This window comes from Peromyscus maniculatus, chromosome 23 (assembly GCF_049852395.1).
Source record: "Peromyscus maniculatus bairdii isolate BWxNUB_F1_BW_parent chromosome 23, HU_Pman_BW_mat_3.1, whole genome shotgun sequence".
Classification (NCBI taxonomy): Eukaryota; Metazoa; Chordata; class Mammalia; order Rodentia; family Cricetidae; genus Peromyscus; species Peromyscus maniculatus.
Window position 1 is genome coordinate 35,077,883 of NC_134874.1, and position 14,616 is coordinate 35,092,498.

Here is a 14,616-nt window from a genome sequence, read left to right on the forward strand (position 1 = left end):
AAATAATATAAAATTCCTTGGGGTAATTCTAAATAAGCAAGTGAAAGACCTGTATGATAAGAACTTTAGGTCTCTGAAAAAAGAAATCAAAGCAGATATTAGAAAATGGAAAGATCTCCCATGCTCATGGATAGGTAGAATTAACAGCAAAATTGGTACTTACCAAAAGCAATCTATAGATTCTATGTGATCCCCATCAAAATCTCAACACAATTCTTCACAGACTTGGAAATAACAACACTTCACTTCATATGGAAAAAAAAAAAAAAAACCTGGGCTGGAGAGATGGCTCAGAAGTTAAGAGCACTGGCTGTTCTTGCAGAGGTCCTGAGTTCAATTCCCAGCAACCACATGATGATTTATAACCATCTGTAATGAAATCTGGTGCCCTCTTCTGGTATTCAGGGATATATGCAGGCAGAACACTGTATGCATAATAAATAAATAAAAAATAAGTAATTAAATAAATAAATATCAAAAAAAGAAAAACAAAAAACCCAGGATAGCTAAAAGAATCCTGTCTAATAAAGCAACCTCTACAGGCATCACGATCCCTGACTTCAAGCTCTACGATAGACCAACGTAATAAAAAAAAAAAAAACAGCTTGATATAGGCATAAAAACCGACATGGGGACCAATGGAATTAAACTGAAGACGCTGACATTAACACACACACACCTATGAACATATGATTTTTGACAAAGAAGCCAAAACTGTACCATGGAAAAAAGAAATCATCTTCAACAAATGGTGCTGGCATAACTGGATGTCAACATATAGAAGATTGGAAATAGATCCATATCTGTCACCATGTACAAAAGTCAAGTCCAAGTGGATTAAAACCTCAACATAAATTCAGTTACACTGAACTTGATAGAAGAGAAAGTAGGAAGTAGTCTTGAATGTACTGGCACAGGAGACCACTTTGTAAATAAAACACAAGGAGCACAGACACTGAGAGCAACAATTAATAAATGGGACCTCCTGAAATTGAGAATTTTGTAGGGCAAAGGACAAAGTCAATAAGACAAAACAACAGCCTACAAAATGGGAAAAGATCTTCACCAACCCCACATATGACAGAGAGCTGATCTCCAAAGTACATAAAGAATTTCTCTGATCTTTCAGCATTCACCCCAATACCTGGCTCCAGGTTTGTTTTTATTAATATGAACTGTTAAGATTTTTGCTACACAGGGTCAACAAGACAAAACGACAGCCCACAGAATGGGAAAAGATCTTCACAAGCCCACATCTGACAGAGAGATGATCTCCAAAATATATAAGGAACTCAAAAAAGTAGAAATCAAATTACCAAATAATCCAATTTAAAAAATGATGTATATATATAAACAGAGAATTTGAAACAGAAGAATATTAAATGGCAAAAAGAAATTTAAGGAATTGCTCAAAATCCTTAGCCATCAGGCAAATGAAAATCAAAATGACACTGATACCATCTTATACCTATCAGAATGACTAAGATCAAGTCCATTAATGACATCTTATGTTGGAGAGGATGTGGAGCAAGGGGAACACTCCTCCACTTTTGGTGGAGTGCAAACTTGTACAGCCATTCAGAAAATCAGTAGGGCAGTGCCTCAGAAAGTTAGGAATCTACCTATATTAAGACACAGCTATACCACTCTTGGGCATATACCCAAAGGATGCTCAATCATGCCATAGGTCACTTGCTCAAACATGTTTATAGCAGCATTATTTGTAATAGCCAGGACCAGGAAACAACCTAGATGGCCCTCAAGTGAAGGATATAATAATATAAATGTGGTACCTTTACACAATGGAATATTACCCAGTGGTTAAAAAAAAATAGTGACATCATGAAATTTGTAGGCAAATGGATGGAAGAAGATACTGAGGGAGGTAACACAGACCCAGAAAGTCAAATATGGTATGTGCTTACTTTTAAATGGATATTAAATGCAAAGCAAATGGTAGCAGATACCATGTGACGTTAGCACATGGACATTCTACTGTCTCCTGGAGAGCCCTGGCATTCCATGTGATGTCACCAGTGTTGTGGCAACACCAACTGTCATTGGGGGCATTGGTGCAGTGTCTCCTGTTTCACTGACAGACATGCTGACTAGACTGAACAGGATTCTTGGGAGACAGGATGGCAAGCACAGGGAGATCAAACGGAGGCAGAAGGAAGTTGGCCTTCAGTCTCCATGTCACACACCAAGAAACAAATGGTTTTGGGGAAAGCACAGTGAGTCCTGGGAAAGGGAAGGGGAGCTTCCTGAAGGAGGAAGGCTTCAGCTGATCCTTTCAGGAGTGGGGCTCAGGAAGGGAGAGTTTCTAGGAACAAATGATGGGCCTATCCTGGTCCTCTGATTTCTTCAAGAGCAGAGCCAGAGTTGAGGATTTTCCATGGTTAGTTTGTAGAGAGCTAGGGATGGTCAAGGCTGAAGCTGCTCTGTTGAGGGCACTCTGCTTTCACTCTGAGTGGGAAGGAAGCACAGAGGGACTAAAGAGGTTTCAGTTCCAGCCCTGCACTTCACCCACACTGGATTTCTTTTGGTGTGTGTCACTAAAAAAAGGGAGAGTAAAGTCCCCTGGCCAGAGCTAGAGAGTCTCACATTTTAAATAATCTCTAGCAGGGCAGGAGCCACCAAGCATTGCTGCATGTCAGAGACCCTTAAGGTTTCTGAGTTCCTGCCCTCTCACTAGCCAGTCCTCTTTCCTCTACCTTGAGTGCAGGACTGGGACATCACTCTTCCTGTAAGTATTTGTCCTTGGTGTCTGAGGGCTCACCTATGGATGCCCAGTTGTTAGGTACTTTCGGTCATACTTATCAGTAGTTAACACTTTTGCTAACATCATGATGGCTTTTGGCAAAAGTTTCATCGTTACCTGTGTGACTTATCATTGTTCTGACAGGACCCACATAATCCTCCACCACCACAATAAATGTAACAGCCCCGTGGATCTTCTCTGATGTGCTTGTTCACCTCATGGAACTGATTTTCCCTCCCCATTGTCCTGAGCTAATTTCTTCCCATTCTTAATTTCTCATCTTATTAGCTGGCAATCATCAGGATGAGAAGAGCCATTCCAGGGTGGTGTTTGAAAATGAGTATTGCTCTCCACACATGATGAACTATTGAATTAGAATGAACTAGATTCTAATGAATCTGAGAGATCTCGGGATTGGAAGGAGGAGGTGCTGAAGGCCTTCCCCTGTGTCTCAGGAGAGGCTCCTGGAAAGGGCAGCTTGACTATTGGTGAATTAGGGAAGAGCTTGTTATCAGATAGGTGATGACCATTGGCAGTGGCCCTAACAGTCCATCCTCTAGAAATTCTATTGTATCCTGGAGAGCCCTTGGCATCTTCTGTGAAACCACCAGTGTTGTGGCAATGCCAACTGCCCTTGAGGCATTCACTAAGTGCTTATATTGTTCATCAAATTGATATGTTGGCAAGACTGATCACACTGATTGACAGAGAGAGCCCTAGTTTCCTATGGAGGAGGTGAGGCTAGAACTGGACCTTCTACTAATGGGGTTCAGTAGCTGTGATCATGAAGCAATGGGCCTATGCTGCTTATCTGGGTTCCTAAAGAGCAGATCCAAAGTGAAGGATTCCTGATGGTTAGTTGGCAGAGGGACAGGAAAGGTCAAGGCTGCAGCTGCTGTGCTGTGACTTCCTTCAGTTCATTCTGAGTGGCAAAGAATGAAACAGGAGGCCCAGAACCACTAATGCGGTATCAGAATGGGATGTTGTTGCACTTTATATCTGATGTAAATACCAAGGAGGGAAACTTTCCATCCACTTACCCAGGTCTGAGACATTCAGTTCCTTTTAGTCTTGGACACAGGTTATCAGGGCTGTGAGGTGAAAAGCACTAGGGACTCCTGGACTTCCTTGCATCACATCAGTGTAGCATGAATCTTACAATTCTTATTAATAAAATCAAACCTGAGCCAAGTATTGGGGTGAATGCTGGAAGATCAGAGAAGCAGAACAAGCCACTGCTTCCTCACCTCAACAGTTCCTCAGCTGATCCTGTTTCCTCAGTCTGGAACCTTCTGTGTCCTCATCCTAATGGCTCTCAGCTGAACTGCTGCTCAAAAGCCTGAATGCTTAACCAGCCAAAAGCTTCTAGTTTCTGGTCCTCATGCCTAATATACCTTTCTGCTTTCCGCCATCACTCCCTGGGATTAAAGGCGTGAGTTACCATGCCTGGCTGTTTTCAATGTGGCCTTGAACTCACAAAGATCCAGAGGGATTTCTGCCTCTGGAAGGATAGGATTAAACCATGAGTGCCACCAATTTTTAGCCTCTGTATCTAGTGGCTGTTCCGATCTCTGAACCCAGATAAGTTTATTAGGGTGCACAATATGTTGGGGAACACAATACCACCACACATCAGGTATGAGCTGACAATTCCAAACATACATGGCTGGCCTTGCTTATGTCTTTCAGGGCCAGGGGGCCTGCAGTAGGGGCAGGCATATATCTAGCCAAAGAGATTAGAGACAGACACATGGGTTTTGAGGACCAGCTTAAGAATAGCTACTCTGATCTTTGAGGGCTTCACTGGGTTCCATGCATTTTCATCTTCCTCAGGCCTCCTCTTGGGACTCCACATGATCTTCTTGGCTTATGCCATTCATCTATACAAATTCACTTGTGTTTATGTACCTACAGGGCCTGCTAGGAAGGCATCATCCACACCCTTCTTCCTCACTGAGCAGGAGCAGCAGATGAACCAGGTGGAAAAACTGAAACTTCAGCTACAGATGATGACCAATGACAGGAATGAACTGCGTGAATTCCTGGCCCATTACAACAATGAGTTGAACAACAGGTATTCATCATGCCCTGTTCTCTGGTGAATGTCTTGACCCTATTGTGTCAATTCCAGCAGTCCTTGGGTCACTGGAAGCTGTACCTGCAGGGCTACCTGCACAAACAAATTTCCCTGAATGCATCTGAGAGGCAGAACTGAAGCCTGTAGGAGTGAGATGGGACACAGGCTGTTCTGATTCCTCCTAATGAAACCCACAGCCTGTGGCCTGAATCACAATCCACAGAGAGGGGCAGTAGGGTGTAAGATCACAACATGCATTTCAAGATGCCTTGACAGGTGTTGGTTTGTAGGAGATGCTGGGTGCTCTGAGTTTAACCTGAGTCTCTGTATTTGACAAGATATTTACTTTTGCTTGTTGCTCTGGAAGCAGCTTGAAGAACCTGGTGGTCCTACTTATTCCATCTGTGTGTGACTGGAAGGGCTGGAGTCCATCCCTGCTCCTCTCTGGTCTTGTTCCTTGTACTGTGAGACAATGCCACCCAGCTGCATTTCTCTGACATACTGTGTGTGGGTTTGTGTGCATGTGAATTGCCCTCTAAGGGGCCCAAACATTGTAATCATGGCAGTGGCAGGTTTTGCCCTTTTCACCTCCCTCTCCCTTAATAAACCATTAGATTACATTCCTTAATTTAGTCTCCAGAGTTCATTCCCTTTTGTGGACACCAACTCATTCTTGAAACTAAACATCAAAGTCCAACCATAAAAATTCATTTCTCGGCTACACTTGCCAACCTGACCAATCAGATCTCAGCAACTCACCCTAGCAGAGACTTAACCTTTCTATTTAAAATCCCACTGTGGAAAAAAGCCTGCTGTGTGTTGTCTGCCTTTGCCTGATCCAGAGGCAGGCTCCCAATGCCATGCTTACCCTGCTGGGGAAACGCATATCTTTGTGCTAAGGATTTGGTGTCTCAGTGTGTTCTGTACTGTCTCTGAGAGGCTCCCTTACATTGTGTGTGTATGGGGGCACAAGGTCCCTTCAGATCTTGTGAGTTAGAGATTAATAGTAGGCCTGAGGATTTGCCTGTTTCAAAGATTTCAGGTGATATAAGTGCTGAGATAAGGGAGTTCCACTTTGAACATCACAGTTCTCAGTCTTTGTGCTCACCCTGGTGATTCTTCGAATCCCCTTGGGAGTTTATAAGCCATGCTCATGGAGTGCCTCCTCCATGGCAATATTGATGATGAGTCTGGGTACCCTTGTAAGGACAAAGCATTTCTGTTCTCACGACAGTGGAAATGTCATTGCAGATTTCAGGGATGCCCACGCCGGTGGACCTTCTTAGAGAGCTACTCTACCTCTCCAGGCCTACTGAGGGAGCTCATGGAGCCCTGTCTCCCTCCCTGTTGACAACCAGCCTTTCCTGGACCTGGGGCAGGGTAGCAAGTCTAATGCACATCAAGAGTTCCCAGTACATTCAGGGTGTGACATCCAGTAGGCTAGGGTAGTACAAAATACAACCTTAATTCATGGGCTCCCTGAGGCCTATGATCACAGGGTTAGTTGTTCCTGGGGCTACTCCCTACCACAGGCTGAATTCGGAGCATGAGATGCAGAACACAGAGCATAAGAAGGATATGTCAGATGTGAAGAAATTACCCAAGGAGTTTAGTGAGGTCTTGTACAAGTACAAAGAGCTGAGTGAGAAGACCAAAACCTACCAGTGAGTGCCTGACTTGGGTGAACTCCAGAACTTGGTTAGGACTGCTTGTTGTTGTCTGAAGTTTCTCCAGTCCTGCCTGACCCTGCTGTCAGGAGGAATCTGTCCCTCCTGCCTTCTGCAGGCAAATAGCCCAAATAAACCCACAGAGGCTCACATTACTTACAAACTCTATGCCCAATGGCTTAAGTTTCAGGCTAGCTAGTTCTATCATCTTAAATTAACCCAATTTTATTCATCTGTGTTTTCCCATTTGGCTGCTACATTGCCAGGCTGTTGGCATGTTGCTCCTTGGGTGGCAGCTGGCATCTCCTCCACCTCTGCCTTTCTTCTCTGTCTCTCCTGGATTTTCCTGCCTGGCTCCTTCCTGCCTTGCCATAGGACAAAGCAGGTTATTTATTAACCCATGGAGGCAATACATATTCACGGCATACAGAAATATATCCCACAGCATCTCCTTCCCTTCTCCACCTTTAAAGCAAAGTGAGGGCTGTGGTTCTAGTCTGTTTACCTCTTAGAAAGCAGCCTGCCTTATAGCTCTTGGACTTGTGCCTCCTAGACTGAGTTCTCTTAAGTGTGAAGAGTCTGAGAGCCCCTCTCAACATTTCCCTGTCAGCTTCTGGAACTTCTAGACAGAAAACATGGTTTGCACCATGGCTTTTGTGGCTCTGACAGGAGCTTAGAGAGCTGTTTTCTATGGGACACATGGATGGAATATATTCCAGATAGGTCTTCTGTCTCCCTCAGAGCATGGTTTCCCTCTACCTGCTCATGTTTTCCCAATACTGTGAACAGTTAAGTACCAAGATGTGAGTTCAGGAGGTAGCAGATCAAGTCTTCAGAGGTACATGGATCCCTTTTGCTGTCAGGGTCTTCAGAAGTAGTATAAATATTTCTGGAATTTGGCTATTCTCTTTCTTTGGCCTGCACCTGAGTGATGCTGCCATGGATAATGAGGGTTCCAGCCCAGGGCTGTTGGGGATAGGGACATGGGACCTTGCAGGAATCATGGTATACCAGGCAGGAGTGGCAGATTGAGGCAGAGCTCATCATTTTTGGTGATATTTCAGCACCCTCTACAGTCAGCAGAGTGAACAGACTCAGTTGAAAGAAAAAGTGAAAATGTTGCTAGAGCACAAGAAAAAGTTGCAGGGGGAGCAGATTTTACTACAAGAGTCCCATGCAGAGGCAAAGAGGCTCTGTGAAGAGGCCCATGAGAAGATCTATGACCTCTGGATAAGGCAGCTGCAGGTAGGTTGAAGCAGCAGGGCCAACCTGGCCATCAGTCTGACCATACACACACATATACTCACACCCATGTAACCATTTACTCACTTATCCAACTGACCCATCCCATCCAATAGTTAGTTCACTTCTGTGATCATTCACAAATCTTTCTGGGAGTTAGCCTTTTAGAGCAAGCAAATCCTACTACTCTGCTGGAAGTTGCTGTCCATTGAGGAAGACAAATAAGTCACATATCACTCACCTGTATGTCAGGATGGGAGGAGCCGGGCTGTGATGGGAGCCAAAGAGATCGAGTGTTTCAGGTCAAGGGTCTTGGTCTCCTTTGCTTGGCAGGGGTCATGTGAGATCAGAGGCAGACACAGCATGGAAGGAGGAACGCCCCTGAAAAAGTCAAATGACCGGGTCTCATAGACATCTTTTTGGGTGTCATATGGCATTTTACCCTCTTGTTCCCAGACTGCCATGGTGTTCTCTTTACCTGGCCAAGCTCTTGGTTCACAGTGACAGAAACTAAATTAACAGTTTGTCAGTACTGTTTGCTGTGAGTGGCATTGGCCAGTTCTCCCATCCTGGATCTTACATTCTAAAGCTCACTGGATGTCAAGGGATTTGGCAAGGGCTTATGACAGGCAAGGGTCAGGGTGGCAGATTTGAGCCAACTGCATCAACATAGCCTGCAGAGACTCAGCATGTTTCTCCAGGCATTTTTAGTCCAAAATTATGCAGAACTGTGGGACTAACTTATAACAGCTATTGTGAGGAGTTTAAAACCAACTGGCAATGTCATCCTCATCCAGTGTGATGTCCTCCTCACTTCATTCTGATCACTGATGATTGGAGGGATTTGTGTCTGTGTGTGAGTATGCCTACCTGAGGGCACATACATCTGTGGGTGTTTTGGAAGGTCTGATGATGACATCGAGTGTCCTCTGTTGCTTTCTCCCTTATTCCCTTCAGCCCGAGTCTCTCACTGAACCTGAAAATGTCTGTTCTGTCTAAGCTGGATAGCCACAGATCTTTGGATGTCCTGTCTCCTCACAGTAGAGCGTCCTGTATTATTCTGTCTCATTTTGTTGCTAAATGGTTCATTTGGTCAGAAAGAGAACTGACTTGTTGGTTTCTCTTAATTTTTAAACATTTTTATTACTTTGGATTTAATGCAACTTATAATAAATAACAAAAATCAAACAATGGAGCTACTTTAAATATAAAAAGTAGACTTCTTTTCTTTCATGACATAGAGGTAACTTTCCAGGAAAGGTCTGTTTTGTCTACTGGCTTCATAACATGGAACCTGACATTTTGATACTCACTCTTAGGACAGAGTCCAACTCATAGTTGTATAGAGTGCTGCATTTTAGAAAAGTGCTGTGGATGATCTAAGTAGCCTTCCACTGACTGGCCTGGGGCTGTTTTCATATAATGTGCACTGTAATCATGTCAAAAGTTGTTGGGTAATGACAATGGGTGACTTCCATTCTCTGGTGCTGTCAATGTCTTCTGTGAAGGAGTCTGGGTAAGTTTAGTGAGGAGACTATAATGGGTCAACTTAAATCTATCAGGAGGCTTCATGTCCTGCCTTCATCCCCCAGCACTTGGTCTTTTGTGGTCCAACTCAGTTGTGCAGAGGTTGTTACTTCTCTGTATGATCAGTGAGTCTGGTGATAAAAACTTCCCTGGGAAGGGAAATAAGTTCAGGCCAGGACAGAAGAGCGTGGCTGGGTCTAAGGGGCTTGTAGACAGCAGAGAGGACCCACTACCTCCCCCTGGAGTAGAAAAGGTGCTGCAACATTCTAGTCTTCTCCCTTGCCTTTCTGGATTCAAGAAAGTTGTGTGTTTGTGTGTGTGTGTGTGTGTGTGTGTGTGTGCGCGCGCGCGCGCGTTCTTCTTGTTGTTGTTGTTGTTATGTGTATCTTTGGGGTATGAGAACATGTGTTTGAACCTCTATGTGTATGCTCACTCTCTCATGGAACATTGGAACATCTTTAAGATTGATGGAGATGGATTTCAATGAGAAAGTACTGTGCCTAATCTGGTTAGTATGACTTTGCCTCAGTCAAAGAACAGATGGAGTTGCCCATTCTTCTGCATGTCCACACAGCTAACTACAACCAAAGGCCATATAACTGATGCAAGCTAAAAGTTTTTATGGTATTTGTAGAGGAAGAATTATTTATCTGCAAAGAAATCCTCTGGAGAAAAACAAAGTAATGGGGTTCATGACGTTGAGAAAGAGGCTACTGAGAGGCAGGAAAGGTTGCCGTGGGATTGTATCCTTCTATGTTCTGGGTGAAAGGAGGCTGACCACTGATGACTTCCCTGCATCCTGTTTTGTTCTTCTCCTCATCGCCAGCTGCCATTTTCCTTTCACCTTTGCCTAACCTTGGTTCACCTAACCTGGTCCTTGGAGGTTGGCCTGGACTTTATTCTTAGAGAAATTCTGAACTGCAGAGGGGCTTGTGGCTGTATTCCAGCCCAGCAGGAGTCCCACAGCTATGCTGATGTGTGAGATGAGGTTGTCTTTGGGCACCAATTAGGATCACCATACTCTCAAGCACCCACTCCATATTGTGTCTGCAGCACTCAGAAATTGCTTTTATTCCAAAAGTCTTCATCCTGAGTTTAATTCAGCCTGATGGAGAGTTGGGAGAAATGAGATCTCTCAGACATTGCTAGTAGTGTAAAATGGTGCAGCCCTGTGAGAAGCTATGTGCAATTATTCAGAAAGTGGAACTGCAGACTTCGGGTGGAGCATTGATTCCAGAATGGAAAGTGGTGTCCACGGAAAATAGGGGACAACAGGGATACAGCAGGACTCATCAGAACAGTCCAACTACAAACTCTTCAGATAGCCATCACTGATGAGTGCAAAAATACAATGTGGTCCATGGGATATTGTTAAATATGGAATAATATATGCAGTCATTTGGCCATGAGTTAGTCAACCTTCTGTTACTCAAATAAATCCCTGACACAATCAACTTCTTTGGAGGGAAGTTTAATATAGATGCCGGATTGTAGAGATTTTCTAGTTTTCTGAGCTCATTCCTTTGGGCCTAAATTGAGGCAACCTGTGGTACAGAGAGCTTCTTTAAGAGGAAGCTGCCCTCCTTGGAGGCACTGGGAAGCACTGAGTGAGAGCAAGGGGTTGGTCCACTGCCATCCAGTGGTCCTGTGCTGGGGAACTATGCCTTCAATGCACAGACTGGGGAACTTGCTAGGAGAGCTTAGATTACAGATCAAGCAACCAGGTGTTCACCTGTCTGTGTCCAGGCTTTCAAGGCAAGCACTGCATTGACTTATCTGCCCACTGAGTTCCTCTACCAGGTCACCAGGCATGCACATGTTATACAGATACACAGGCAGGCTGAACACCTGCACATATAAACTAAAAATAAAATGAAAAATTATCCAGACTGAATAAAAATACACAATCCTCTCCACATCCCTGTGCTCAAAGCATCATGTGTTTCCTGCCTCTGTGCAGGAATTAGGGTAGAGAGGATGTAGGTTAATGAAAGGTAACTTTCTTCTCCATGGTATCCCAGGTGATCTCTTCTTACATTAGTGTTATCTGGGAAACTAAGTGTGGATGGAATGTAGTGTGCTTATATGTGTGCATCCATATACATGTGTGTGCTAGAGAGAGAGAGAGAGAGAGAGAGAGAGAGAGAGAGAGAGAGAGAGAGAGAGAGAGAAGCGGAGAGGAGAGGAGAGGAGAGGAGAGGAGAGGAGAGGAGAGGAGAGGAGAGGAGAGAAAGAGAATGCATGTTTATGTACATGGTTAGGACAACCTCCCCAAAAAACACAATTTTCTATTGAACAGCAACATCAAAGACTTGAGGAAAATCTTCAGTCTCTGATGAAGCAGAAGGAGCTGCTCACCAGGCAAAGGGACTTGGCAGTAAAGCTGCAGCATCACTTCACTGTGTCCCAGATGAGGTAGGAGCCCAGGCTTCCAGAAGCAGGGGGATCCAAGTGGGTCCGCTGTATCTGGATATCCGTCCTCTTTGAGTTTTGTCAATTGGCAAAGCTCCCAGCTACAGCCAGGGAAAGAACCCCTCAGAGTGTCCTTGCTGGCTCAGTCAACAGGAATTATGACCAGGAAACAATATGCTTCTCCTTGGTCTCATGGGGACTGTGTCCCCTTCTTCCTTTCTGAGACCTCTACTATGCTGTGAGTGTCTCATCTCTTAGATTAGATCTCCCCTCAAATATTCCCATGGCAGCCAGAAACGTGGAAAGGAGGATCATTGAAAGTGTGTCCTCCTGCATCTTTTCCATCAGGAACATCACGTTTAGAGAGAAGTGTCCACCCTTTGCAGATTTGCACACAGCACACTTCTGCTGACTGCAGGCTCTCTGCAGTGTTTATCAGTTTCTCATGAGAAGATTTACTCTTGGTCATAAACAGAGTAGGAGCTGACAAGGTAATCCCATGCAGGGTTCTGAGCTGTAGGAATAACCAGAGCCTTCTCTGCATTACTGTGCAGGCTCCACTAGAGGGCAGGCACAGAATTTTCCAGGCGGTTCACATACAGGTGGATCTAATCAAGGCCAGGGATATCTTTCCTGACCTGTGCCTCAGACCTTGACATACTGATATTTCTCCAAAATGATGTTTTTGGACTGTTGGCTAAATATGCTGTTTTTTCCAATCCAGCAAAGTGTGTATTATCCAGTTCAATTTCTAGCAGTTTTTAAACCTGAGGAAAAAAAAAAAATCCTGCCCAGGTGCTCTCTGACCACTTTTGCTTGGGGAAGCAGGGAATGAACTCAGCTGAAAGGTAATGCTTGATTGTCTAGCTGAGTAGAGCTGGTGGGGGCTCAAAAGCTGATATGGCAGGTCCCCACCAGGCTTGTGCCCCAGCTGCCTTCCTCCCGTAAGTTTGAAAACCTCCAGCAGGAACTGGAGCAGACCACAGCCCAGGAAGAGAGCCTCCTGCAGATGGAGCTGCTGGGGCAGAAACACTATGTTCCAGGCAAGTAAGCCACCATGGAGCCCCATCCCCAGCAGCCAGGGTGTTCATGGGGTGTGTTTTCTTCCTTAACTTTTGTTTACTAGGGATGAATAGGCCCTGATTGTTCCTGACAGTGGCAAGCAAAACTGTTTCTGAATCATATTTTCTTTGCTGATTTTCTCTGACAGCACCTCTTCAGAAAACTGAGAAGGCTGGAAGAAGCCAGAGACACCTTGAAAGCATGACATTCTACACTCCAGGTTCACGGCCTCCTCTTTTCAGCTGTGAACTCACTAGTGAGGCAAATATCAACCTACCATCAGGCCATCCAGCCACAGTCTGATCCCCATCCATTGGCTCACTATTCCCAGAGAAAAGATTGTATCAGAAATAGTCTAAGATTCAGAGGACACAACACAAATTACTAAGAACCCTGACATCCATCAGCACGTGGCCCCAGTGAGGGGCAAAACAACATGGAGAGAACATGTGGGTGAGCAAGCATAGTTCAGTGGACTTACTATCAAGGGCTTTGACAAGCTGACTCCATATGTGATGGAAATTTGACAAGGAAGACTGTGTTAACATCACACTTCCATCCAGACAGACCACACCAAAACCATAAGATTCTCTAGTGCAGTGCTGAAGCTGACGCCATGTCATGGGCAAGTGTTACTGTAGATTATTCACTGCAGAGAATAAGACAGTTCCTCACCTCATTTGCTCTTTCATAATGAAATTCCAAAGGATCCTGAAATTTGCTTAATTTTTTTTGTTTATATGTTGGGATATTTATGCTTTAGATTTTGGTTTTCTTCATTTTGGTTTAAGGTTTTGTTAATTGTTTTTATTTCTTTTATTCTTGTCACTGTTTTAATAGTTTGCTAAGGCTATACATTGTATATAAGGACTGCTGTTTTGAAAGACCCCATTGAGTAAAATGAATGTATTTTTATGAATAAAATCCAATTTCAAATTTCACTCTGAGACTCTTCTTTAGTCAGATGAGTTTTCACACTGCTGTAATCCCAGAACTCACAGGCTTGGATGTATCTCAGTAAGTTTCAGGAAGCTTTGGCTGCATAAGGATTTCCCAGCCATGGATCTCAGTGCTACACAGGAGGATGACACCTTGGATGTGGATGGAATAGCCTACTCCATGGATACCCACTACATAATAGAAAAGCTAGAAATATTGTATCCTTGACGTCATATATTTAGCTGCCAGGAAAATGTGGTACACTGTATACACATGTTCACGAAATAATTATGTAGACCAAATTAAATGAAAACACAAGTATATTGCTCTAGGCCTCTCAGGAAATAAGAACATTCATTAAAATTGTATAAAAAAAATCAGAAAATGAAAAGCAATCTGCCTCTAGTTTTCCTGAAATATAACATGAATGATAACCGAGAAGAAGAGATAATTTCCTGAAAGACATGTTGGGATATTTTGTGGTGCTTTTCTTTATACTTAAGGGTGTTTGGCCACCATGTAATGCAATTCCCACAGAGGCCAGGTGAGGGCAGATTCCACCTGGAATTTAGGTTAAAGAGGTTTGTTAGCTGTCCTGTGGGTTTTCTGAAACATCAATAAATGCTCTTCATGGATGAGCCATCTCTCCAGTCCCTGCAATTGACCTTGTCCTCCCAGCCATGTGTGCTGTCTTAGGTGGATTGGATCACTCCCAACCAAAAGATTCTTGAAACCTGTTGGGACAGGCATGCTAACTGTCTTAGGCTGCCACACATCCATGCAGGGCTCTCATAGGTTCAAGATCCTGCCCCAGTATCACTCACTGTCAGACTGGCACAGATTTGCTAGATCTCTTCTAGGTTGACAACACGTATTAAGACTGTCTGATGAAATGCAGAATTGAGAAGACTGTCCTGGGGTGCAGGTGG

The 14,616-nt window shown here is 44.1% G+C and overlaps 1 long non-coding RNA gene across 3 annotated transcripts in view; it reads right to left on the bottom strand.

Moving 5' to 3' along the window:
- LOC121826360 (uncharacterized) overlaps positions 1-14,616 on the bottom strand; it is a 151,094-nt gene that overhangs the window by 119,166 nt on the left and 17,312 nt on the right. For all 3 annotated transcript variants that reach the window (XR_013047817.1, XR_013047818.1, XR_013047816.1), the window contains one exon: positions 7,989-8,128. This is a non-coding gene — a long non-coding RNA (uncharacterized LOC121826360). The remainder of the gene's footprint in view (positions 1-7,988; positions 8,129-14,616) is intronic.